The sequence below is a fragment of the Carassius auratus genome, unplaced genomic scaffold, assembly GCF_003368295.1.
Source record: "Carassius auratus strain Wakin unplaced genomic scaffold, ASM336829v1 scaf_tig00215911, whole genome shotgun sequence".
Taxonomy (NCBI): Eukaryota; Metazoa; Chordata; class Actinopteri; order Cypriniformes; family Cyprinidae; genus Carassius; species Carassius auratus.
In genome coordinates, this window is record NW_020528305.1 from 671 (window position 1) to 22,750 (window position 22,080).

Here is a 22,080-nt window from a genome sequence, read left to right on the forward strand (position 1 = left end):
ATACAATCAGTTGAAATTAAGATAATAAATATACGTTGAAAATCAGATATCTTTAATCAGTTAGAAGAAAGTTCACAGGGTGTTCTGAAAGATGAGTCTCATTGAAACCAGCTTAGTAAAGAATGCCCATCTTCAAGCAAGGTTCTGTCACCAGCTCCAGTGGCATCAGCGTGCGTTACTTATAAGACAGTAAACAGCTGGTCAATGTGGTCAGCTCAAGTAGTGCAATCGGTAAAAAACTACAATGGCGAACTAAGATGTCAGCTCCAGTGGCGCAATTGGTCAGCGCGCGGTACTTATAAGACAGTATTCAGCAGAGCAATGCCGAGGTTGTGAGTTCGAGCCTCACCTGGAGCAAGATTTTAGAAAGCGAGACATTTCAGTAGCAATGGAGGTCACAGCCTAACATATACAATCAGTTGAAATCAAGATTCGTGTTTTTACCTAGAAGAAAGATCACGGTGTAGTTTTGAAAATCAGTTTGATTAAATACCATACTGTTCAGTAATATGCGGTTGAGTCAACAGCTCCAGTAGTGCATTCGGTCAAAAGGTACAATGTCTCAACTAGTCATCAGCTCCAGTGGTGCAAGCGGTGAGCGCGATGCTTATAAGACAGTAATCAATCAAACAATCAATCACCATTTAAAGTCAAGGCTTAATATTAAAGACTGTTTGAAGAGCAGATGTCTGCAATCAGTTAGTCTTTGGTAATATGTATTCGAGTCAACAGCTCCAGTAGCGCAATCGGTCAGCGCGCGGTACTTATAAGACAGTATTCAGCAGAGTGATGCCGAGGTTGTGAGTTCGAGCCTCACCTGGAGCAAGGTTTTAGAAAGCGAGAGATATTTCAGTAGCAATTGAATTCATAGCCTAACATATACAATCAGTTGAAATTAAGATAATAAATATACGTTGAAAATCAGATATCTTTAATCAGTTAGAAGAAAGATCACAGGGTGTTCTGAAAGATGAGTCTCATTGAAACCAGCTTAGTAAAGAATGCCCATCTTCAAGCAAGGTTCTGTCACCAGCTCCAGTGGCATCAGCGTGCGTTACTTATAAGACAGTAATCAGCTGGTCAATGTAGTCAGCTCAAGTAGTGCAATCGGTAAACAACTACAATGGCGAACTAAGAAGTCAGCTCCAGTGGCGCAATCGGTCAGCGCGCGGTACTTATAAGACAGTATTCAGCAGAGCAATGCCGAGGTTGTGAGTCCGAGCCTCACCTGCAACAAGGTTTTAGAAAGCGAGACATTTCAGTAGCAATGGAGGTCACAGCCTAACATATACAATCAGTTGAAATCAAGATTCGTGTTTTTACCTAGAAGAAAGATCACGGTGTAGTTTTGAAAATCAGTCTGATTAAAGACCATACTGTTCAGTAATATGCGGTTGAGTCAACAGCTCCAGTAGTGCATTTGGTCAAAAGGTACAATGTCTCAACTAGTCATCAGCTCCAGTGGTGCAAGCGGTGAGCGTGATGCTTATAAGACAGTAATCAATCAAACAATCAATCACCAGCTAAGGTCATGGCTTAATATTAAAGACTGGTTGAAGAGCAGATGTCTGTAATCAGTTAGTCTTTGGTAATATGTATTCGAGTCAACAGCTCCAGTAGCGCAATCGGACAAAAACTACAATGGCGCACAAAGTTTTCAGCCCCAGTGGCGCAATCGGTCAGTGCGCGGTACTTATAAGACAGTATTCAGCAGAGCAATGCCGAGGTTGTGAATTTGAGCCTCACCTGGAGCAAGATTTTAGAAAGCGAGACATTTCAGTAGCAATGGAGGTCACAGCCTAACATATACAATCAGTTGAAATCAAGATTCGTGTTTTTACCTAGAAGAAAGATCACGGTGTAGTTTTGAAAATCAGTCTGATTAAAGACCATACTGTTCAGTAATATGCGGTTGAGTCAACAGCTCCAGTAGTGCATTTGGTCAAAAGGTACAATGTCTCAACTAGTCATCAGCTCCAGTGGTGCAAGCGGTGAGCGTGATGCTTATAAGACAGTAATCAATCAAACAATCAATCACCAGCTAAGGTCATGGCTTAATATTAAAGACTGGTTGAAGAGCAGATGTCTGTAATCAGTTAGTCTTTGGTAATATGTATTCGAGTCAACAGCTGCAGTAGCGCAATCGGTCAAAAACTACAATGGCGCACAAAGATGTCAGCCCCAGTGGCGCAATCAGTCAGCGCGCGGTACTTATAAGACAGTATTCAGCAGAGCAATGCCGAGGTTGTGAGTTTGAGCCTCACCTGGAGCAAGGTTTTAGAAAGCGAGAGATATTTCAGTAGTAATTGAGTTAATAGCCTAACATATACAATCAGTTGAAATTAAGATAATAAATATACGTTGAAAATCAGATATCTTTAATCAGTTAGAAGAAAGTTCACAGGGTGTTCTGAAAGATGAGTCTCATTGAAACCAGCTTAGTAAAGAATGCCCATCTTCAAGCAAGGTTCTGTCACCAGCTCCAGTGGCATCAGCGTGCGTTACTTATAAGACAGTAAACAGCTGGTCAATGTGGTCAGCTCAAGTAGTGCAATCGGTAAAAAACTACAATGGCGAACTAAGATGTCAGCTCCAGTGGCGCAATTGGTCAGCGCGCGGTACTTATAAGACAGTATTCAGCAGAGCAATGCCGAGGTTGTGAGTTCGAGCCTCACCTGGAGCAAGATTTTAGAAAGCGAGACATTTCAGTAGCAATGGAGGTCACAGCCTAACATATACAATCAGTTGAAATCAAGATTCGTGTTTTTACCTAGAAGAAAGATCACGGTGTAGTTTTGAAAATCAGTTTGATTAAATACCATACTGTTCAGTAATATGCGGTTGAGTCAACAGCTCCAGTAGTGCATTCGGTCAAAAGGTACAATGTCTCAACTAGTCATCAGCTCCAGTGGTGCAAGCGGTGAGCGCGATGCTTATAAGACAGTAATCAATCAAACAATCAATCACCATTTAAAGTCAAGGCTTAATATTAAAGACTGTTTGAAGAGCAGATGTCTGCAATCAGTTAGTCTTTGGTAATATGTATTCGAGTCAACAGCTCCAGTAGCGCAATCGGTCAGCGCGCGGTACTTATAAGACAGTATTCAGCAGAGTGATGCCGAGGTTGTGAGTTCGAGCCTCACCTGGAGCAAGGTTTTAGAAAGCGAGAGATATTTCAGTAGCAATTGAATTCATAGCCTAACATATACAATCAGTTGAAATTAAGATAATAAATATACGTTGAAAATCAGATATCTTTAATCAGTTAGAAGAAAGATCACAGGGTGTTCTGAAAGATGAGTCTCATTGAAACCAGCTTAGTAAAGAATGCCCATCTTCAAGCAAGGTTCTGTCACCAGCTCCAGTGGCATCAGCGTGCGTTACTTATAAGACAGTAATCAGCTGGTCAATGTAGTCAGCTCAAGTAGTGCAATCGGTAAACAACTACAATGGCGAACTAAGAAGTCAGCTCCAGTGGCGCAATCGGTCAGCGCGCGGTACTTATAAGACAGTATTCAGCAGAGCAATGCCGAGGTTGTGAGTCCGAGCCTCACCTGCAACAAGGTTTTAGAAAGCGAGACATTTCAGTAGCAATGGAGGTCACAGCCTAACATATACAATCAGTTGAAATCAAGATTCGTGTTTTTACCTAGAAGAAAGATCACGGTGTAGTTTTGAAAATCAGTCTGATTAAAGACCATACTGTTCAGTAATATGCGGTTGAGTCAACAGCTCCAGTAGTGCATTTGGTCAAAAGGTACAATGTCTCAACTAGTCATCAGCTCCAGTGGTGCAAGCGGTGAGCGTGATGCTTATAAGACAGTAATCAATCAAACAATCAATCACCAGCTAAGTTCATGGCTTAATATTAAAGACTGGTTGAAGAGCAGATGTCTGTAATCAGTTAGTCTTTGGTAATATGTATTCGAGTCAACAGCTCCAGTAGCGCAATCGGACAAAAACTACAATGGCGCACAAAGTTTTCAGCCCCAGTGGCGCAATCGGTCAGTGCGCGGTACTTATAAGACAGTATTCAGCAGAGCAATGCCGAGGTTGTGAATTTGAGCCTCACCTGGAGCAAGATTTTAGAAAGCGAGACATTTCAGTAGCAATGGAGGTCACAGCCTAACATATACAATCAGTTGAAATCAAGATTCGTGTTTTTACCTAGAAGAAAGATCACGGTGTAGTTTTGAAAATCAGTCTGATTAAAGACCATACTGTTCAGTAATATGCGGTTGAGTCAACAGCTCCAGTAGTGCATTTGGTCAAAAGGTACAATGTCTCAACTAGTCATCAGCTCCAGTGGTGCAAGCGGTGAGCGTGATGCTTATAAGACAGTAATCAATCAAACAATCAATCACCAGCTAAGGTCATGGCTTAATATTAAAGACTGGTTGAAGAGCAGATGTCTGTAATCAGTTAGTCTTTGGTAATATGTATTCGAGTCAACAGCTGCAGTAGCGCAATCGGTCAAAAACTACAATGGCGCACAAAGATGTCAGCCCCAGTGGCGCAATCAGTCAGCGCGCGGTACTTATAAGACAGTATTCAGCAGAGCAATGCCGAGGTTGTGAGTTTGAGCCTCACCTGGAGCAAGGTTTTAGAAAGCGAGAGATATTTCAGTAGTAATTGAGTTAATAGCCTAACATATACAATCAGTTGAAATTAAGATAATAAATATACGTTGAAAATCAGATATCTTTAATCAGTTAGAAGAAAGTTCACAGGGTGTTCTGAAAGATGAGTCTCATTGAAACCAGCTTAGTAAAGAATGCCCATCTTCAAGCAAGGTTCTGTCACCAGCTCCAGTGGCATCAGCGTGCGTTACTTATAAGACAGTAAACAGCTGGTCAATGTGGTCAGCTCAAGTAGTGCAATCGGTAAAAAACTACAATGGCGAACTAAGATGTCAGCTCCAGTGGCGCAATTGGTCAGCGCGCGGTACTTATAAGACAGTATTCAGCAGAGCAATGCCGAGGTTGTGAGTTCGAGCCTCACCTGGAGCAAGATTTTAGAAAGCGAGACATTTCAGTAGCAATGGAGGTCACAGCCTAACATATACAATCAGTTGAAATCAAGATTCGTGTTTTTACCTAGAAGAAAGATCACGGTGTAGTTTTGAAAATCAGTTTGATTAAATACCATACTGTTCAGTAATATGCGGTTGAGTCAACAGCTCCAGTAGTGCATTCGGTCAAAAGGTACAATGTCTCAACTAGTCATCAGCTCCAGTGGTGCAAGCGGTGAGCGCGATGCTTATAAGACAGTAATCAATCAAACAATCAATCACCATTTAAAGTCAAGGCTTAATATTAAAGACTGTTTGAAGAGCAGATGTCTGCAATCAGTTAGTCTTTGGTAATATGTATTCGAGTCAACAGCTCCAGTAGCGCAATCGGTCAGCGCGCGGTACTTATAAGACAGTATTCAGCAGAGTGATGCCGAGGTTGTGAGTTCGAGCCTCACCTGGAGCAAGGTTTTAGAAAGCGAGAGATATTTCAGTAGCAATTGAATTCATAGCCTAACATATACAATCAGTTGAAATTAAGATAATAAATATACGTTGAAAATCAGATATCTTTAATCAGTTAGAAGAAAGATCACAGGGTGTTCTGAAAGATGAGTCTCATTGAAACCAGCTTAGTAAAGAATGCCCATCTTCAAGCAAGGTTCTGTCACCAGCTCCAGTGGCATCAGCGTGCGTTACTTATAAGACAGTAATCAGCTGGTCAATGTAGTCAGCTCAAGTAGTGCAATCGGTAAACAACTACAATGGCGAACTAAGAAGTCAGCTCCAGTGGCGCAATCGGTCAGCGCGCGGTACTTATAAGACAGTATTCAGCAGAGCAATGCCGAGGTTGTGAGTCCGAGCCTCACCTGCAACAAGGTTTTAGAAAGCGAGACATTTCAGTAGCAATGGAGGTCACAGCCTAACATATACAATCAGTTGAAATCAAGATTCGTGTTTTTACCTAGAAGAAAGATCACGGTGTAGTTTTGAAAATCAGTCTGATTAAAGACCATACTGTTCAGTAATATGCGGTTGAGTCAACAGCTCCAGTAGTGCATTTGGTCAAAAGGTACAATGTCTCAACTAGTCATCAGCTCCAGTGGTGCAAGCGGTGAGCGTGATGCTTATAAGACAGTAATCAATCAAACAATCAATCACCAGCTAAGGTCATGGCTTAATATTAAAGACTGGTTGAAGAGCAGATGTCTGTAATCAGTTAGTCTTTGGTAATATGTATTCGAGTCAACAGCTCCAGTAGCGCAATCGGACAAAAGCTACAATGGCGCACAAAGTTTTCAGCCCCAGTGGCGCAATCGGTCAGTGCGCGGTACTTATAAGACAGTATTCAGCAGAGCAATGCCGAGGTTGTGAATTTGAGCCTCACCTGGAGCAAGATTTTAGAAAGCGAGACATTTCAGTAGCAATGGAGGTCACAGCCTAACATATACAATCAGTTGAAATCAAGATTCATGTTTTTACCTAGAAGAAAGATCACGGTGTAGTTTTGAAAATCAGTCTGATTAAAGACCATACTGTTCAGTAATATGCGGTTGAGTCAACAGCTCCAGTAGTGCATTTGGTCAAAAGGTACAATGTCTCAACTAGTCATCAGCTCCAGTGGTGCAAGCGGTGAGCGTGATGCTTATAAGACAGTAATCAATCAAACAATCAATCACCAGCTAAGGTCATGGCTTAATATTAAAGACTGGTTGAAGAGCAGATGTCTGTAATCAGTTAGTCTTTGGTAATATGTATTCGAGTCAACAGCTGCAGTAGCGCAATCGGTCAAAAACTACAATGGCGCACAAAGATGTCAGCCCCAGTGGCGCAATCAGTCAGCGCGCGGTACTTATAAGACAGTATTCAGCAGAGCAATGCCGAGGTTGTGAGTTTGAGCCTCACCTGGAGCAAGGTTTTAGAAAGCGAGAGATATTTCAGTAGTAATTGAGTTAATAGCCTAACATATACAATCAGTTGAAATTAAGATAATAAATATACGTTGAAAATCAGATATCTTTAATCAGTTAGAAGAAAGTTCACAGGGTGTTCTGAAAGATGAGTCTCATTGAAACCAGCTTAGTAAAGAATGCCCATCTTCAAGCAAGGTTCTGTCACCAGCTCCAGTGGCATCAGCGTGCGTTACTTATAAGACAGTAAACAGCTGGTCAATGTGGTCAGCTCAAGTAGTGCAATCGGTAAAAAACTACAATGGCGAACTAAGATGTCAGCTCCAGTGGCGCAATTGGTCAGCGCGCGGTACTTATAAGACAGTATTCAGCAGAGCAATGCCGAGGTTGTGAGTTCGAGCCTCACCTGGAGCAAGATTTTAGAAAGCGAGACATTTCAGTAGCAATGGAGGTCACAGCCTAACATATACAATCAGTTGAAATCAAGATTCGTGTTTTTACCTAGAAGAAAGATCACGGTGTAGTTTTGAAAATCAGTTTGATTAAATACCATACTGTTCAGTAATATGCGGTTGAGTCAACAGCTCCAGTAGTGCATTCGGTCAAAAGGTACAATGTCTCAACTAGTCATCAGCTCCAGTGGTGCAAGCGGTGAGCGCGATGCTTATAAGACAGTAATCAATCAAACAATCAATCACCATTTAAAGTCAAGGCTTAATATTAAAGACTGTTTGAAGAGCAGATGTCTGCAATCAGTTAGTCTTTGGTAATATGTATTCGAGTCAACAGCTCCAGTAGCGCAATCGGTCAGCGCGCGGTACTTATAAGACAGTATTCAGCAGAGTGATGCCGAGGTTGTGAGTTCGAGCCTCACCTGGAGCAAGGTTTTAGAAAGCGAGAGATATTTCAGTAGCAATTGAATTCATAGCCTAACATATACAATCAGTTGAAATTAAGATAATAAATATACGTTGAAAATCAGATATCTTTAATCAGTTAGAAGAAAGATCACAGGGTGTTCTGAAAGATGAGTCTCATTGAAACCAGCTTAGTAAAGAATGCCCATCTTCAAGCAAGGTTCTGTCACCAGCTCCAGTGGCATCAGCGTGCGTTACTTATAAGACAGTAATCAGCTGGTCAATGTAGTCAGCTCAAGTAGTGCAATCGGTAAACAACTACAATGGCGAACTAAGAAGTCAGCTCCAGTGGCGCAATCGGTCAGCGCGCGGTACTTATAAGACAGTATTCAGCAGAGCAATGCCGAGGTTGTGAGTCCGAGCCTCACCTGCAACAAGGTTTTAGAAAGCGAGACATTTCAGTAGCAATGGAGGTCACAGCCTAACATATACAATCAGTTGAAATCAAGATTCGTGTTTTTACCTAGAAGAAAGATCACGGTGTAGTTTTGAAAATCAGTCTGATTAAAGACCATACTGTTCAGTAATATGCGGTTGAGTCAACAGCTCCAGTAGTGCATTTGGTCAAAAGGTACAATGTCTCAACTAGTCATCAGCTCCAGTGGTGCAAGCGGTGAGCGTGATGCTTATAAGACAGTAATCAATCAAACAATCAATCACCAGCTAAGGTCATGGCTTAATATTAAAGACTGGTTGAAGAGCAGATGTCTGTAATCAGTTAGTCTTTGGTAATATGTATTCGAGTCAACAGCTCCAGTAGCGCAATCGGACAAAAACTACAATGGCGCACAAAGTTTTCAGCCCCAGTGGCGCAATCGGTCAGTGCGCGGTACTTATAAGACAGTATTCAGCAGAGCAATGCCGAGGTTGTGAGTTCGAGCCTCACCTGGAGCAAGGTTTTAGAAAGCGAGACATTTCAGTAGCAATGGAGGTCACAGCCTAACATATACAATCAGTTGAAATCAAGATTCGTGTTTTTACCTAGAAGAAAGATCACGGTGTAGTTTTGAAAATCAGTCTGATTAAAGACCATACTGTTCAGTAATATGCGGTTGAGTCAACAGCTCCAGTAGTGCATTTGGTCAAAAGGTACAATGTCTCAACTAGTCATCAGCTCCAGTGGTGCAAGCGGTGAGCGCGATGCTTATAAGACAGTAATCAATCAAACAATCAATCACCAGCTAAGGTCATGGCTTAATATTAAAGACTGGTTGAAGAGCAGATGTCTGTAATCAGTTAGTCTTTGGTAATATGTATTCGAGTCAACAGCTCCAGTAGCGCAATCGGTCAAAAACTACAATGGCGTCAAAGATGTCAGCCCCAGTGGCGCAATCGGTCAGCGAGGGGTACTTATAAGACAGTATTCAGCAGAGCAATGCCGAGGTTGTGAGTTCGAGCCTCACCTGGAGCAAGGTTTTAGAAAGCGAGAGCTATTTCAGTAGCAATTGAGTTCATAGCCTAACATATACAATCAGTTGAAATTAAGATAATAAATATACGTTGAAAATCAGATATCTTTAATCAGTTAGAAGAAAGTTCACAGGGTGTTCTGAAAGATGAGTCTCATTGAAACCAGCTTAGTAAAGAATGCCCATCTTCAAGCAAGGTTCTGTCACCAGCTCCAGTGGCATCAGCGTGCGTTACTTATAAGACAGTAATCAGCTGGTCAATGTAGTCAGCTCAAGTAGTGCAATCGGTAAAAAACTACAATGGCGAACTAAGTTGTCAGCTCCAGTGGCGCAATCGGTCAGCGCGCGGTACTTATAAGACAGTATTCAGCAGAGCAATGCCGAGGTTGTGAGTTCGAGCCTCACCTGGAGCAAGATTTTAGAAAGCGAGACATTTCAGTAGCAATGGAGGTCACAGCCTAACATATACACTCAGTTGAAATCAAGATTCGTGTTTTTACCTAGAAGAAAGATCACGGTGTAGTTTTGAAAATCAGTTTGATTAAATACCATACTGTTCAGTAATATGCGGTTGAGTCAACAGCTCCAGTAGTGCATTCGGTCAAAAGGTACAATGTCTCATCTAGTCATCAGCTCCAGTGGTGCAAGCGGTGAGCGCGATGCTTATAAGACAGTAATCAATCAAACAATCAATCACCAGCTAAGGTCATGGCTTAATATTAAAGACTGGTTGAAGAGCAGATGTCTGTAATCAGTTAGTCTTTGGTAATATGTATTCGAGTCAACAGCTGCAGTAGCGCAATCGGTCAAAAACTACAATGGCGCACAAAGATGTCAGCCCCAGTGGCGCAATCAGTCAGCGTGCGGTACTTATAAGACAGTATTCAGCAGAGCAATGCCGAGGTTGTGAGTTTGAGCCTCACCTGGAGCAAGGTTTTAGAAAGCGAGAGATATTTCAGTAGTAATTGAGTTAATAGCCTAACATATACAATCAGTTGAAATTAAGATAATAAATATACGTTGAAAATCAGATATCTTTAATCAGTTAGAAGAAAGTTCACAGGGTGTTCTGAAAGATGAGTCTCATTGAAACCAGCTTAGTAAAGAATGCCCATCTTCAAGCAAGGTTCTGTCACCAGCTCCAGTGGCATCAGCGTGCGTTACTTATAAGACAGTAAACAGCTGGTCAATGTGGTCAGCTCAAGTAGTGCAATCGGTAAAAAACTACAATGGCGAACTAAGATGTCAGCTCCAGTGGCGCAATCGGTCAGCGCACGGTACTTATAAGACAGTATTCAGCAGAGCAATGCCGAGGTTGTGAGTTCGAGCCTCACCTGGAGCAAGATTTTAGAAAGCGAGACATTTCAGTAGCAATGGAGGTCACAGCCTAACATATACAATCAGTTGAAATCAAGATTCGTGTTTTTATCTAGAAGAAAGATCACGGTGTAGTTTTGAAAATCAGTTTGATTAAATACCATACTGTTCAGTAATATGCGGTTGAGTCAACAGCTCCAGTAGTGCATTCGGTCAAAAGGTACAATGTCTCAACTAGTCATCAGCTCCAGTGGTGCAAGCGGTGAGCGCGATGCTTATAAGACAGTAATCAATCAAACAATCAATCACCATTTAAAGTCAAGGCTTAATATTAAAGACTGTTTGAAGAGCAGATGTCTGCAATCAGTTAGTCTTTGGTAATATGTATTCGAGTCAACAGCTCCAGTAGCGCAATCGGTCAGCGCGCGGTACTTATAAGACAGTATTCAGCAGAGCGATGCCGAGGTTGTGAGTTCGAGCCTCACCTGGAGCAAGGTTTTAGAAAGCGAGAGATATTTCAGTAGCAATTGAGTTCATAGCCTAACATATACAATCAGTTGAAATTAAGATAATAAATATACGTTGAAAATCAGATATCTTTAATCAGTTAGAAGAAAGATCACAGGGTGTTCTGAAAGATGAGTCTCATTGAAACCAGCTTAGTAAAGAATGCCCATCTTCAAGCAAGGTTCTGTCACCAGCTCCAGTGGCATCAGCGTGCGTTACTTATAAGACAGTATTCAGCTGGTCAATGTAGTCAGCTCAAGTAGTGCAATCGGTAAACAACTACAATGGCGAACTAAGAAGTCAGCTCCAGTGGCGCAATCGGTCAGCGCGCGGTACTTATAAGACAGTATTCAGCAGAGCAATGCCGAGGTTGTGAGTCCGAGCCTCACCTGGAACAAGGTTTTAGAAAGCGAGACATTTCAGTAGCAATGGAGGTCACAGCCTAACATATACAATCAGTTGAAATCAAGATTCGTGTTTTTACCTAGAAGAAAGATCACGGTGTAGTTTTGAAAATCAGTCTGATTAAAGACCATACTGTTCAGTAATATGCGGTTGAGTCAACAGCTCCAGTAGTGCATTTGGTCAAAAGGTACAATGTCTCAACTAGTCATCAGCTCCAGTGGTGCAAGCGGTGAGCGTGATGCTTATAAGACAGTAATCAATCAAACAATCAATCACCAGCTAAGGTCATGGCTTAATATTAAAGACTGGTTGAAGAGCAGATGTCTGTAATCAGTTAGTCTTTGGTAATATGTATTCGAGTCAACAGCTCCGGTAGCGCAATCGGTCAAAAACTACAATGGCGCACAAAGTTTTCAGCCCCAGTGGCGCAATCGGTCAGTGCGCGGTACTTATAAGACAGTATTCAGCAGAGCAATGCCGAGGTTGTGAGTTCGAGCCTCACCTGGAGCAAGGTTTTAGAAAGCGAGACATTTCAGTAGCAATGGAGGTCACAGCCTAACATATACAATCAGTTGAAATCAAGATTCGTGTTTTTACCTAGAAGAAAGATCACGGTGTAGTTTTGAAAATCAGTCTGATTAAAGACCATACTGTTCAGTAATATGCGGTTGAGTCAACAGCTCCAGTAGTGCATTTGGTCAAAAGGTACAATGTCTCAACTAGTCATCAGCTCCAGTGGTGCAAGCGGTGAGCGCGATGCTTATAAGACAGTAATCAATCAAACAATCAATCACCAGCTAAGGTCATGGCTTAATATTAAAGACTGGTTGAAGAGCAGATGTCTGTAATCAGTTAGTCTTTGGTAATATGTATTCGAGTCAACAGCTCCAGTAGCGCAATCGGTCAAAAACTACAATGGCGTCAAAGATGTCAGCCCCAGTGGCGCAATCGGTCAGCGAGGGGTACTTATAAGACATTATTCAGCAGAGCAATGCCGAGGTTGTGAGTTCGAGCCTCACCTGGAGCAAGGTTTTAGAAAGCGAGAGCTATTTCAGTAGCAATTGAGTTCATAGCCTAACATATACAATCAGTTGAAATTAAGATAATAAATATACGTTGAAAATCAGATATCTTTAATCAGTTAGAAGAAAGTTCACAGGGTGTTCTGAAAGATGAGTCTCATTGAAACCAGCTTAGTAAAGAATGCCCATCTTCAAGCAAGGTTCTGTCACCAGCTCCAGTGGCATCAGCGTGCGTTACTTATAAGACAGTAATCAGCTGGTCAATGTAGTCAGCTCAAGTAGTGCAATCGGTAAAAAACTACAATGGCGAACTAAGTTGTCAGCTCCAGTGGCGCAATCGGTCAGCGCGCGGTACTTATAAGACAGTATTCAGCAGAGCAATGCCGAGGTTGTGAGTTCGAGCCTCACCTGGAGCAAGATTTTAGAAAGCGAGACATTTCAGTAGCAATGGAGGTCACAGCCTAACATATACAATCAGTTGAAATCAAGATTCGTGTTTTTACCTAGAAGAAAGATCACGGTGTAGTTTTGAAAATCAGTTTGATTAAAGACCATACTGTTCAGTAATATGCGGTTGAGTCAACAGCTCCAGTAGTGCATTCGGTCAAAAGGTACAATGTCTCATCTAGTCATCAGCTCCAGTGGTGCAAGCGGTGAGCGCGATGCTTATAAGACAGTAATCAATCAAACAATCAATCACCATTTAAAGTCAAGGCTTAATATTAAAGACTGTTTGAAGAGCAGATGTCTGCAATCAGTTAGTCTTTGGTAATATGTATTTGAGTCAACAGCTCCAGTAGCGCAATCGGTCAAAAACTACAATGGCGTCGAAGATGCCAGCCCCAGTGGCGCAATCGGTCAGCGCGCGGTACTTATAAGACAGTATTCAGCAGAGCGATGCCGAGGTTGTGAGTTCGAGCCTCACCTGGAGCAAGGTTTTAGAAAGCGAGAGATATTTCAGTAGCAATTGAGTTCATAGCCTAACATATACAATCAGTTGAAATTAAGATAATAAATATACGTTGAAAATCAGATATCTTTAATCAGTTAGAAGAAAGATCACAGGGTGTTCTGAAAGATGAGTCTCATTGAAACCAGCTTAGTAAAGAATGCCCATCTTCAAGCAAGGTTCTGTCACCAGCTCCAGTGGCATCAGCGTGCGTTACTTATAAGACAGTAATCAGCTGGTCAATGTGGTCAGCTCAAGTAGTGCAATCGGTAAAAAACTACAATGGCGAACTAAGAAGTCAGCTCCAGTGGCGCAATCGGTCAGCGCGCGGTACTTATAAGACAGTATTCAGCAGAGCAATGCCGAGGTTGTGAGTCCGAGCCTCACCTGGAACAAGGTTTTAGAAAGCGAGACATTTCAGTAGCAATGGAGGTCACAGCCTAACATATACAATCAGTTGAAATCAAGATTCGTGTTTTTACCTAGAAGAAAGATCACGGTGTAGTTTTGAAAATCAGTCTGATTAAAGACCATACTGTTCAGTAATATGCGGTTGAGTCAACAGCTCCAGTAGTGCATTTGGTCAAAAGGTACAATGTCTCAACTAGTCATCAGCTCCAGTGGTGCAAGCGGTGAGCGTGATGCTTATAAGACAGTAATCAATCAAACAATCAATCACCAGCTAAGGTCATGGCTTAATATTAAAGACTGGTTGAAGAGCAGATGTCTGTAATCAGTTAGTCTTTGGTAATATGTATTCGAGTCAACAGCTGCAGTAGCGCAATCGGTCAAAAACTACAATGGCGCAAAAAGATGTCAGCCCCAGTGGCGCAATCGGTCAGCGCGCGGTACTTATAAGACAGTATTCAGCAGAGCAATGCCGAGGTTGTGAGTTTGAGCCTCACCTGGAGCAAGGTTTTAGAAAGCGAGAGATATTTCAGTAGCAATTGAGTTAATAGCCTCACATATACAATCAGTTGAAATTAAGATAATAAATATACGTTGAAAATCAGATATCTTTAATCAGTTAGAAGAAAGTTCACAGGGTGTTCTGAAAGATGAGTCTTATTGAAACCAGCTTAGTAAAGAATGCCCATCTTCAAGCAAGGTTCTGTCACCAGCTCCAGTGGCATCAGCGTGCGTTACTTATAAGACAGTAAACAGCTGGTCAATGTGGTCAGCTCAAGTAGTGCAATCGGTAAAAAACTACAATGGCGAACTAAGATGTCAGCTCCAGTGGCGCAATCGGTCAGCGCGCGGTACTTATAAGACAGTATTCAGCAGAGCAATGCCGAGGTTGTGAGTTCGAGCCTCACCTGGAGCAAGATTTTGGAAAGCGAGACATTTCAGTAGCAATGGAGGTCACAGCCTAACATATACAATCTGTTGAAATCAAGATTCGTGTTTTTACCTAGAAGAAAGATCACGGTGTAGTTTTGAAAATCAGTTTGATTAAATACCATACTGTTCAGTAATATGAGGTTGAGTCAACAGCTCCAGTAGTGCATTCGGTCAAAAGGTACAATGTCTCAACTAGTCATCAGCTCCAGTGGTGCAAGCGGTGAGCGTGATGCTTATAAGACAGTAATCAATCAAACAATCAATCACCAGCTAAGGTCATGGCTTAATATTAAAGACTGGTTGAAGAGCAGATGTCTGTAATCAGTTAGTCTTTGGTAATATGTATTCGAGTCAACAGCTCCGGTAGCGCAATCGGTCAAAAACTACAATGGCGCACAAAGTTTTCAGCCCCAGTGGCGCAATCGGTCAGTGCGCGGTACTTATAAGACAGTATTCAGCAGAGCAATGCCGAGGTTGTGAGTTCGAGCCTCACCTGGAGCAAGGTTTTAGAAAGCGAGACATTTCAGTAGCAATGGAGGTCACAGCCTAACATATACAATCAGTTGAAATCAAGATTCGTGTTTTTACCTAGAAGAAAGATCACGGTGTAGTTTTGAAAATCAGTCTGATTAAAGACCATACTGTTCAGTAATATGCGGTTGAGTCAACAGCTCCAGTAGTGCATTTGGTCAAAAGGTACAATGTCTCAACTAGTCATCAGCTCCAGTGGTGCAAGCGGTGAGCGCGATGCTTATAAGACAGTAATCAATCAAACAATCAATCACCAGCTAAGGTCATGGCTTAATATTAAAGACTGGTTGAAGAGCAGATGTCTGTAATCAGTTAGTCTTTGGTAATATGTATTCGAGTCAACAGCTCCAGTAGCGCAATCGGTCAAAAACTACAATGGCGTCAAAGATGTCAGCCCCAGTGGCGCAATCGGTCAGCGAGGGGTACTTATAAGACATTATTCAGCAGAGCAATGCCGAGGTTGTGAGTTCGAGCCTCACCTGGAGCAAGGTTTTAGAAAGCGAGAGCTATTTCAGTAGCAAATGAGTTCATAGCCTAACATATACAATCAGTTGAAATTAAGATAATAAATATACGTTGAAAATCAGATATCTTTAATCAGTTAGAAGAAAGTTCACAGGGTGTTCTGAAAGATGAGTCTCATTGAAACCAGCTTAGTAAAGAATGCCCATCTTCAAGCAAGGTTCTGTCACCAGCTCCAGTGGCATCAGCGTGCGTTACTTATAAGACAGTAATCAGCTGGTCAATGTAGTCAGCTCAAGTAGTGCAATCGGTAAAAAACTACAATGGCGAACTAAGTTGTCAGCTCCAGTGGCGCAATCGGTCAGCGCGCGGTACTTATAAGACAGTATTCAGCAGAGCAATGCCGAGGTTGTGAGTTCGAGCCTCACCTGGAGCAAGATTTTAGAAAGCGAGACATTTCAGTAGCAATGGAGGTCACAGCCTAACATATACAATCAGTTGAAATCAAGATTCGTGTTTTTACCTAGAAGAAAGATCACGGTGTAGTTTTGAAAATCAGTTTGATTAAAGACCATACTGTTCAGTAATATGCGGTTGAGTCAACAGCTCCAGTAGTGCATTCGGTCAAAAGGTACAATGTCTCATCTAGTCATCAGCTCCAGTGGTGCAAGCGGTGAGCGCGATGCTTATAAGACAGTAATCAATCAAACAATCAATCACCATTTAAAGTCAAGGCTTAATATTAAAGACTGTTTGAAGAGCAGATGTCTGCAATCAGTTAGTCTTTGGTAATATGTATTTGAGTCAACAGCTCCAGTAGCGCAATCGGTCAAAAACTACAATGGCGTCGAAGATGCCAGCCCCAGTGGCGCAATCGGTCAGCGCGCGGTACTTATAAGACAGTATTCAGCAGAGCGATGCCGAGGTTGTGAGTTCGAGCCTCACCTGGAGCAAGGTTTTAGAAAGCGAGAGATATTTCAGTAGCAATTGAGTTCATAGCCTAACATATACAATCAGTTGAAATTAAGATAATAAATATACGTTGAAAATCAGATATCTTTAATCAGTTAGAAGAAAGATCACAGGGTGTTCTGAAAGATGAGTCTCATTGAAACCAGCTTAGTAAAGAATGCCCATCTTCAAGCAAGGTTCTGTCACCAGCTCCAGTGGCATCAGCGTGCGTTACTTATAAGACAGTAATCAGCTGGTCAATGTGGTCAGCTCAAGTAGTGCAATCGGTAAAAAACTACAATGGCGAACTAAGAAGTCAGCTCCAGTGGCGCAATCGGTCAGCGCGCGGTACTTATAAGACAGTATTCAGCAGAGCAATGCCGAGGTTGTGAGTCCGAGCCTCACCTGGAACAAGGTTTTAGAAAGCGAGACATTTCAGTAGCAATGGAGGTCACAGCCTAACATATACAATCAGTTGAAATCAAGATTCGTGTTTTTACCTAGAAGAAAGATCACGGTGTAGTTTTGAAAATCAGTCTGATTAAAGACCATACTGTTCAGTAATATGCGGTTGAGTCAACAGCTCCAGTAGTGCATTTGGTCAAAAGGTACAATGTCTCAACTAGTCATCAGCTCCAGTGGTGCAAGCGGTGAGCGTGATGCTTATAAGACAGTAATCAATCAAACAATCAATCACCAGCTAAGGTCATGGCTTAATATTAAAGACTGGTTGAAGAGCAGATGTCTGTAATCAGTTAGTCTTTGGTAATATGTATTCGAGTCAACAGCTGCAGTAGCGCAATCGGTCAAAAACTACAATGGCGCAAAAAGATGTCAGCCCCAGTGGCGCAATCGGTCAGCGCGCGGTACTTATAAGACAGTATTCAGCAGAGCAATGCCGAGGTTGTGAGTTTGAGCCTCACCTGGAGCAAGGTTTTAGAAAGCGAGAGATATTTCAGTAGCAATTGAGTTAATAGCCTCACATATACAATCAGTTGAAATTAAGATAATAAATATACGTTGAAAATCAGATATCTTTAATCAGTTAGAAGAAAGTTCACAGGGTGTTCTGAAAGATGAGTCTTATTGAAACCAGCTTAGTAAAGAATGCCCATCTTCAAGCAAGGTTCTGTCACCAGCTCCAGTGGCATCAGCGTGCGTTACTTATAAGACAGTAAACAGCTGGTCAATGTGGTCAGCTCAAGTAGTGCAATCGGTAAAAAACTACAATGGCGAACTAAGATGTCAGCTCCAGTGGCGCAATCGGTCAGCGCGCGGGTACTTATAAGACAGTATTCAGCAGAGCAATGCCGAGGTTGTGAGTTCGAGCCTCACCTGGAGCAAGATTTTGGAAAGCGAGACATTTCAGTAGCAATGGAGGTCACAGCCTAACATATACAATCAGTTGAAATCAAGATTCGTGTTTTTACCTAGAAGAAAGATCACGGTGTAGTTTTGAAAATCAGTTTGATTAAATACCATACTGTTCAGTAATATGAGGTTGAGTCAACAGCTCCAGTAGTGCATTCGGTCAAAAGGTACAATGTCTCAACTAGTCATCAGCTCCAGTGGTGCAAGCGGTGAGCGCGATGCTTATAAGACAGTAATCAATCAAACAATCAATCACCATTTAAAGTCAAGGCTTAATATTAAAGACTGTTTGAAGAGCAGATGTCTGCAATCAGTTAGTCTTTGGTAATATGTATTCGAGTCAACAGCTCCAGTAGCGCAATCGGTCAGCGCGCGGTACTTATAAGACAGTATTCAGCAGAGCGATGCCGAGGTTGTGAGTTCGAGCCTCACCTGGAGCAAGGTTTTAGAAAGCGAGAGATATTTCAGTAGCAATTGAGTTCATAGCCTAACATATACAATCAGTTGAAATTAAGATAATAAATATACGTTGAAAATCAGATATCTTTAATCAGTTAGAAGAAAGATCACAGGGTGTTCTGAAAGATGAGTCTCATTGAAACCAGCTTAGTAAAGAATGCCCATCTTCAAGCAAGGTTCTGTCACCAGCTCCAGTGGCATCAGCGTGCGTTACTTATAAGACAGTAATCAGCTGGTCAATGTAGTCAGCTCAAGTAGTGCAATCGGTAAAAAACTACAATGGCGAACTAAGATGTCAGCTCCAGTGGCGCAATCGGTCAGCGCGCGGTACTTATAAGACAGTATTCAGCAGAGCAATGCCGAGGTTGTGAATTTGAGCCTCACCTGGAGCAAGATTTTAGAAAGCGAGACATTTCAGTAGCAATGGAGGTCACAGCCTAACATATACAATCAGTTGAAATCAAGATTCGTGTTTTTACCTAGAAGAAAGATCACGGTGTAGTTTTGAAAATCAGTCTGATTAAAGACCATACTGTTCAGTAATATGCGGTTGAGTCAACAGCTCCAGTAGTGCATTTGGTCAAAAGGTACAATGTCTCAACTAGTCATCAGCTCCAGTGGTACAAGCGGTGAGCGCGATGCTTATAAGACAGTAATCAATCAAACAATCAATCACCAGCTAAGGTCATGGCTTAATATTAAAGACTGGTTGAAGAGCAGATGTCTGTAATCAGTTAGTCTTTGGTAATATGTATTCGAGTCAACAGCTCCAGTAGCGCAATCGGTCAAAAACTACAATGGCGTCAAAAGATGTCAGCCCCAGTGGCGCAATCGGTCAGCGAGGGGTACTTATAAGACAGTATTCAGCAGAGCAATGCCGAGGTTGTGAGTTCGAGCCTCACCTGGAGCAAGGTTTTAGAAAGCGAGAGCTATTTCAGTAGCAATTGAGTTCATAGCCTAACATATACAATCAGTTGAAATTAAGATAATAAATATACGTTGAAAATCAGATATCTTTAATCAGTTAGAAGAAAGATCACAGGGTGTTCTGAAAGATGAGTCTCATTGAAACCAGCTTAGTAAAGAATGCCCATCTTCAAGCAAGGTTCTGTCACCAGCTCCAGTGGCATCAGCGTGCGTTACTTATAAGACAGTAATCAGCTGGTCAATGTGGTCAGCTCAAGTAGTGCAATCGGTAAAAAACTACAATGGCGAACTAAGAAGTCAGCTCCAGTGGCGCAATCGGTCAGCGCGCGGTACTTATAAGACAGTATTCAGCAGAGCAATGCCGAGGTTGTGAGTCCGAGCCTCACCTGGAACAAGGTTTTAGAAAGCGAGACATTTCAGTAGCAATGGAGGTCACAGCCTAACATATACAATCAGTTGAAATCAAGATTCGTGTTTTTACCTAGAAGAAAGATCACGGTGTAGTTTTGAAAATCAGTCTGATTAAAGACCATACTGTTCAGTAATATGCGGTTGAGTCAACAGCTCCAGTAGTGCATTTGGTCAAAAGGTACAATGTCTCAACTAGTCATCAGCTGCAGTGGTGCAAGCGGTGAGCGTGATGCTTATAAGACAGTAATCAATCAAACAATCAATCACCAGCTAAGGTCATGGCTTAATATTAAAGACTGGTTGAAGAGCAGATGTCTGTAATCAGTTAGTCTTTGGTAATATGTATTCGAGTCAACAGCTGCAGTAGCGCAATCGGTCAAAAACTACAATGGCGCAAAAAGATGTCAGCCCCAGTGGCGCAATCGGTCAGCGCGCGGTACTTATAAGACAGTATTCAGCAGAGCAATGCCGAGGTTGTGAGTTTGAGCCTCACCTGGAGCAAGGTTTTAGAAAGCGAGAGATATTTCAGTAGTAATTGAGTTAATAGCCTCACATATACAATCAGTTGAAATTAAGATAATAAATATACGTTGAAAATCAGATATCTTTAATCAGTTAGAAGAAAGTTCACAGGGTGTTCTGAAAGATGAGTCTTATTGAAACCAGCTTAGTAAAGAATGCCCATCTTCAAGCAAGGTTCTGTCACCAGCTCCAGTGGCATCAGCGTGCGTTACTTATAAGACAGTAAACAGCTGGTCAATGTGGTCAGCTCAAGTAGTGCAATCGGTAAAAAACTACAATGGCGAACTAAGAAGTCAGCTCCAGTGGCGCAATCGGTCAGCGCGCGGTACTTATAAGACAGTATTCAGCAGAGCAATGCCGAGGTTGTGAGTCCGAGCCTCACCTGGAACAAGGTTTTAGAAAGCGAGACATTTCAGTAGCAATGGAGGTCACAGCCTAACATATACAATCAGTTGAAATCAAGATTCGTGTTTTTACCTAGAAGAAAGATCACGGTGTAGTTTTGAAAATCAGTCTGATTAAAGACCATACTGTTCAGTAATATGCGGTTGAGTCAACAGCTCCAGTAGTGCATTTGGTCAAAAGGTACAATGTCTCAACTAGTCATCAGCTCCAGTGGTGCAAGCGGGTGAGCGTGATGCTTATAAGACAGTAATCAATCAAACAATCAATCACCAGCTAAGGTCATGGCTTAATATTAAAGACTGGTTGAAGAGCAGATGTCTGTAATCAGTTAGTCTTTGGTAATATGTATTCGAGTCAACAGCTGCAGTAGCGCAATCGGTCAAAAACTACAATGGCGCAAAAGATGTCAGCCCCAGTGGCGCAATCGGTCAGGCGCGCGGTACTTATAAGACAGTATTCAGCAGAGCAATGCCGGAGGTTGTGAGTTTGAGCCTCACCTGGAGCAAGGTTTTGGAAAGCGAGAGATATTTCAGTAGTAATGAGGTTAATAGCCTCAACATATTCAATCAGTTGAAATTAAGATAATAAATATACGTTGAAAATCAGATATCTTTAATCAGTTAGAAGAAAGTTCACAGGGTGTTCTGAAAGATGAGTCTTATTGAAACCAGCTTAGTAAAGAATGCCCATCTTCAAGCAAGGTTCTGTCACCAGCTCCAGTGGCATCAGGCGTGCGTTACTTAATAAGACAGTAAACAGCTGGTCAATGTGGTCAGCTCAAGTAGGTGCAATCGGTAAAAAACTACAATGGCGAACTAAGATGTCAGCTCCAGTGGCGCAATCGGTCAGCGCGCGGGCTACTTATAAGACAGGTATTCAGCAGAGCAATGCCGAGGTTGTGAGTTCGAGCCTCACCTCGAGCAAGATTTAGAAAGCGAACATCAGTAGCAATGGAGTCACAGCCTCAACATAACAATCAGTTGAAATCAGATTCGTGTTTCTTACCTAGAAGAAAGATCACGGTGTAGTTTTGAAAATCAGTTTGATTAAATACCATACTGTTCAGTAATATGCGGTTGAGTCAACAGCTCCAGTAGTGCATTCGGTCAAAAGGTACAATGTCTCAACTAGTCATCAGCTCCAGTGGTGCAAGCGGTGAGCGCGATGCTTATAAGACAGTAATCAATCAAACAATCAATCACCATTTAAAGTCAAGCTTATATTAAAGACTGTTTGAAGAGCAGATGTCTGCA

The 22,080-nt window shown here is 42.0% G+C and overlaps 21 non-coding genes across 21 annotated transcripts; all 21 read left to right on the forward strand.

Annotated features, from left to right (window-relative positions):
* The first annotated feature begins 263 nt into the window (after positions 1–263).
* On the forward strand, positions 264–357 carry trnai-uau (transfer RNA isoleucine (anticodon UAU)). The gene is made up of 2 exons: positions 264–301; positions 322–357. It is a non-coding gene; the product is annotated as a tRNA-Ile (tRNA).
* Positions 358–731: 374 nt separating this feature from the next.
* Positions 732–825, forward strand: trnai-uau (transfer RNA isoleucine (anticodon UAU)). Its single transcript has 2 exons — positions 732–769; positions 790–825. It is a non-coding gene; the product is annotated as a tRNA-Ile (tRNA).
* Positions 826–2,589: 1,764 nt separating this feature from the next.
* trnai-uau (transfer RNA isoleucine (anticodon UAU)) lies at positions 2,590–2,683 on the forward strand. The gene is made up of 2 exons: positions 2,590–2,627; positions 2,648–2,683. It is a non-coding gene; the product is annotated as a tRNA-Ile (tRNA).
* A 374-nt stretch (positions 2,684–3,057) lies between these two features.
* trnai-uau (transfer RNA isoleucine (anticodon UAU)) lies at positions 3,058–3,151 on the forward strand. The gene is made up of 2 exons: positions 3,058–3,095; positions 3,116–3,151. It is a non-coding gene; the product is annotated as a tRNA-Ile (tRNA).
* Positions 3,152–4,915: 1,764 nt separating this feature from the next.
* trnai-uau (transfer RNA isoleucine (anticodon UAU)) lies at positions 4,916–5,009 on the forward strand. Its single transcript has 2 exons — positions 4,916–4,953; positions 4,974–5,009. It is a non-coding gene; the product is annotated as a tRNA-Ile (tRNA).
* A 374-nt stretch (positions 5,010–5,383) lies between these two features.
* Positions 5,384–5,477, forward strand: trnai-uau (transfer RNA isoleucine (anticodon UAU)). The gene is made up of 2 exons: positions 5,384–5,421; positions 5,442–5,477. It is a non-coding gene; the product is annotated as a tRNA-Ile (tRNA).
* A 1,764-nt stretch (positions 5,478–7,241) lies between these two features.
* On the forward strand, positions 7,242–7,335 carry trnai-uau (transfer RNA isoleucine (anticodon UAU)). Its single transcript has 2 exons — positions 7,242–7,279; positions 7,300–7,335. It is a non-coding gene; the product is annotated as a tRNA-Ile (tRNA).
* Positions 7,336–7,709: 374 nt separating this feature from the next.
* On the forward strand, positions 7,710–7,803 carry trnai-uau (transfer RNA isoleucine (anticodon UAU)). The gene is made up of 2 exons: positions 7,710–7,747; positions 7,768–7,803. It is a non-coding gene; the product is annotated as a tRNA-Ile (tRNA).
* Positions 7,804–8,638: 835 nt separating this feature from the next.
* trnai-uau (transfer RNA isoleucine (anticodon UAU)) lies at positions 8,639–8,732 on the forward strand. Its single transcript has 2 exons — positions 8,639–8,676; positions 8,697–8,732. It is a non-coding gene; the product is annotated as a tRNA-Ile (tRNA).
* An 834-nt stretch (positions 8,733–9,566) lies between these two features.
* trnai-uau (transfer RNA isoleucine (anticodon UAU)) lies at positions 9,567–9,660 on the forward strand. Its single transcript has 2 exons — positions 9,567–9,604; positions 9,625–9,660. It is a non-coding gene; the product is annotated as a tRNA-Ile (tRNA).
* An 835-nt stretch (positions 9,661–10,495) lies between these two features.
* Positions 10,496–10,589, forward strand: trnai-uau (transfer RNA isoleucine (anticodon UAU)). Its single transcript has 2 exons — positions 10,496–10,533; positions 10,554–10,589. It is a non-coding gene; the product is annotated as a tRNA-Ile (tRNA).
* Positions 10,590–10,963: 374 nt separating this feature from the next.
* Positions 10,964–11,057, forward strand: trnai-uau (transfer RNA isoleucine (anticodon UAU)). Its single transcript has 2 exons — positions 10,964–11,001; positions 11,022–11,057. It is a non-coding gene; the product is annotated as a tRNA-Ile (tRNA).
* Positions 11,058–11,892: 835 nt separating this feature from the next.
* On the forward strand, positions 11,893–11,986 carry trnai-uau (transfer RNA isoleucine (anticodon UAU)). The gene is made up of 2 exons: positions 11,893–11,930; positions 11,951–11,986. It is a non-coding gene; the product is annotated as a tRNA-Ile (tRNA).
* Positions 11,987–12,820: 834 nt separating this feature from the next.
* trnai-uau (transfer RNA isoleucine (anticodon UAU)) lies at positions 12,821–12,914 on the forward strand. The gene is made up of 2 exons: positions 12,821–12,858; positions 12,879–12,914. It is a non-coding gene; the product is annotated as a tRNA-Ile (tRNA).
* A 423-nt stretch (positions 12,915–13,337) lies between these two features.
* On the forward strand, positions 13,338–13,431 carry trnai-uau (transfer RNA isoleucine (anticodon UAU)). Its single transcript has 2 exons — positions 13,338–13,375; positions 13,396–13,431. It is a non-coding gene; the product is annotated as a tRNA-Ile (tRNA).
* A 1,246-nt stretch (positions 13,432–14,677) lies between these two features.
* Positions 14,678–14,771, forward strand: trnai-uau (transfer RNA isoleucine (anticodon UAU)). The gene is made up of 2 exons: positions 14,678–14,715; positions 14,736–14,771. It is a non-coding gene; the product is annotated as a tRNA-Ile (tRNA).
* Positions 14,772–15,195: 424 nt separating this feature from the next.
* On the forward strand, positions 15,196–15,289 carry trnai-uau (transfer RNA isoleucine (anticodon UAU)). Its single transcript has 2 exons — positions 15,196–15,233; positions 15,254–15,289. It is a non-coding gene; the product is annotated as a tRNA-Ile (tRNA).
* An 834-nt stretch (positions 15,290–16,123) lies between these two features.
* trnai-uau (transfer RNA isoleucine (anticodon UAU)) lies at positions 16,124–16,217 on the forward strand. Its single transcript has 2 exons — positions 16,124–16,161; positions 16,182–16,217. It is a non-coding gene; the product is annotated as a tRNA-Ile (tRNA).
* A 423-nt stretch (positions 16,218–16,640) lies between these two features.
* trnai-uau (transfer RNA isoleucine (anticodon UAU)) lies at positions 16,641–16,734 on the forward strand. The gene is made up of 2 exons: positions 16,641–16,678; positions 16,699–16,734. It is a non-coding gene; the product is annotated as a tRNA-Ile (tRNA).
* Positions 16,735–17,980: 1,246 nt separating this feature from the next.
* On the forward strand, positions 17,981–18,075 carry trnai-uau (transfer RNA isoleucine (anticodon UAU)). Its single transcript has 2 exons — positions 17,981–18,019; positions 18,040–18,075. It is a non-coding gene; the product is annotated as a tRNA-Ile (tRNA).
* A 374-nt stretch (positions 18,076–18,449) lies between these two features.
* trnai-uau (transfer RNA isoleucine (anticodon UAU)) lies at positions 18,450–18,543 on the forward strand. The gene is made up of 2 exons: positions 18,450–18,487; positions 18,508–18,543. It is a non-coding gene; the product is annotated as a tRNA-Ile (tRNA).
* Positions 18,544–22,080: the final 3,537 nt, after the last annotated feature.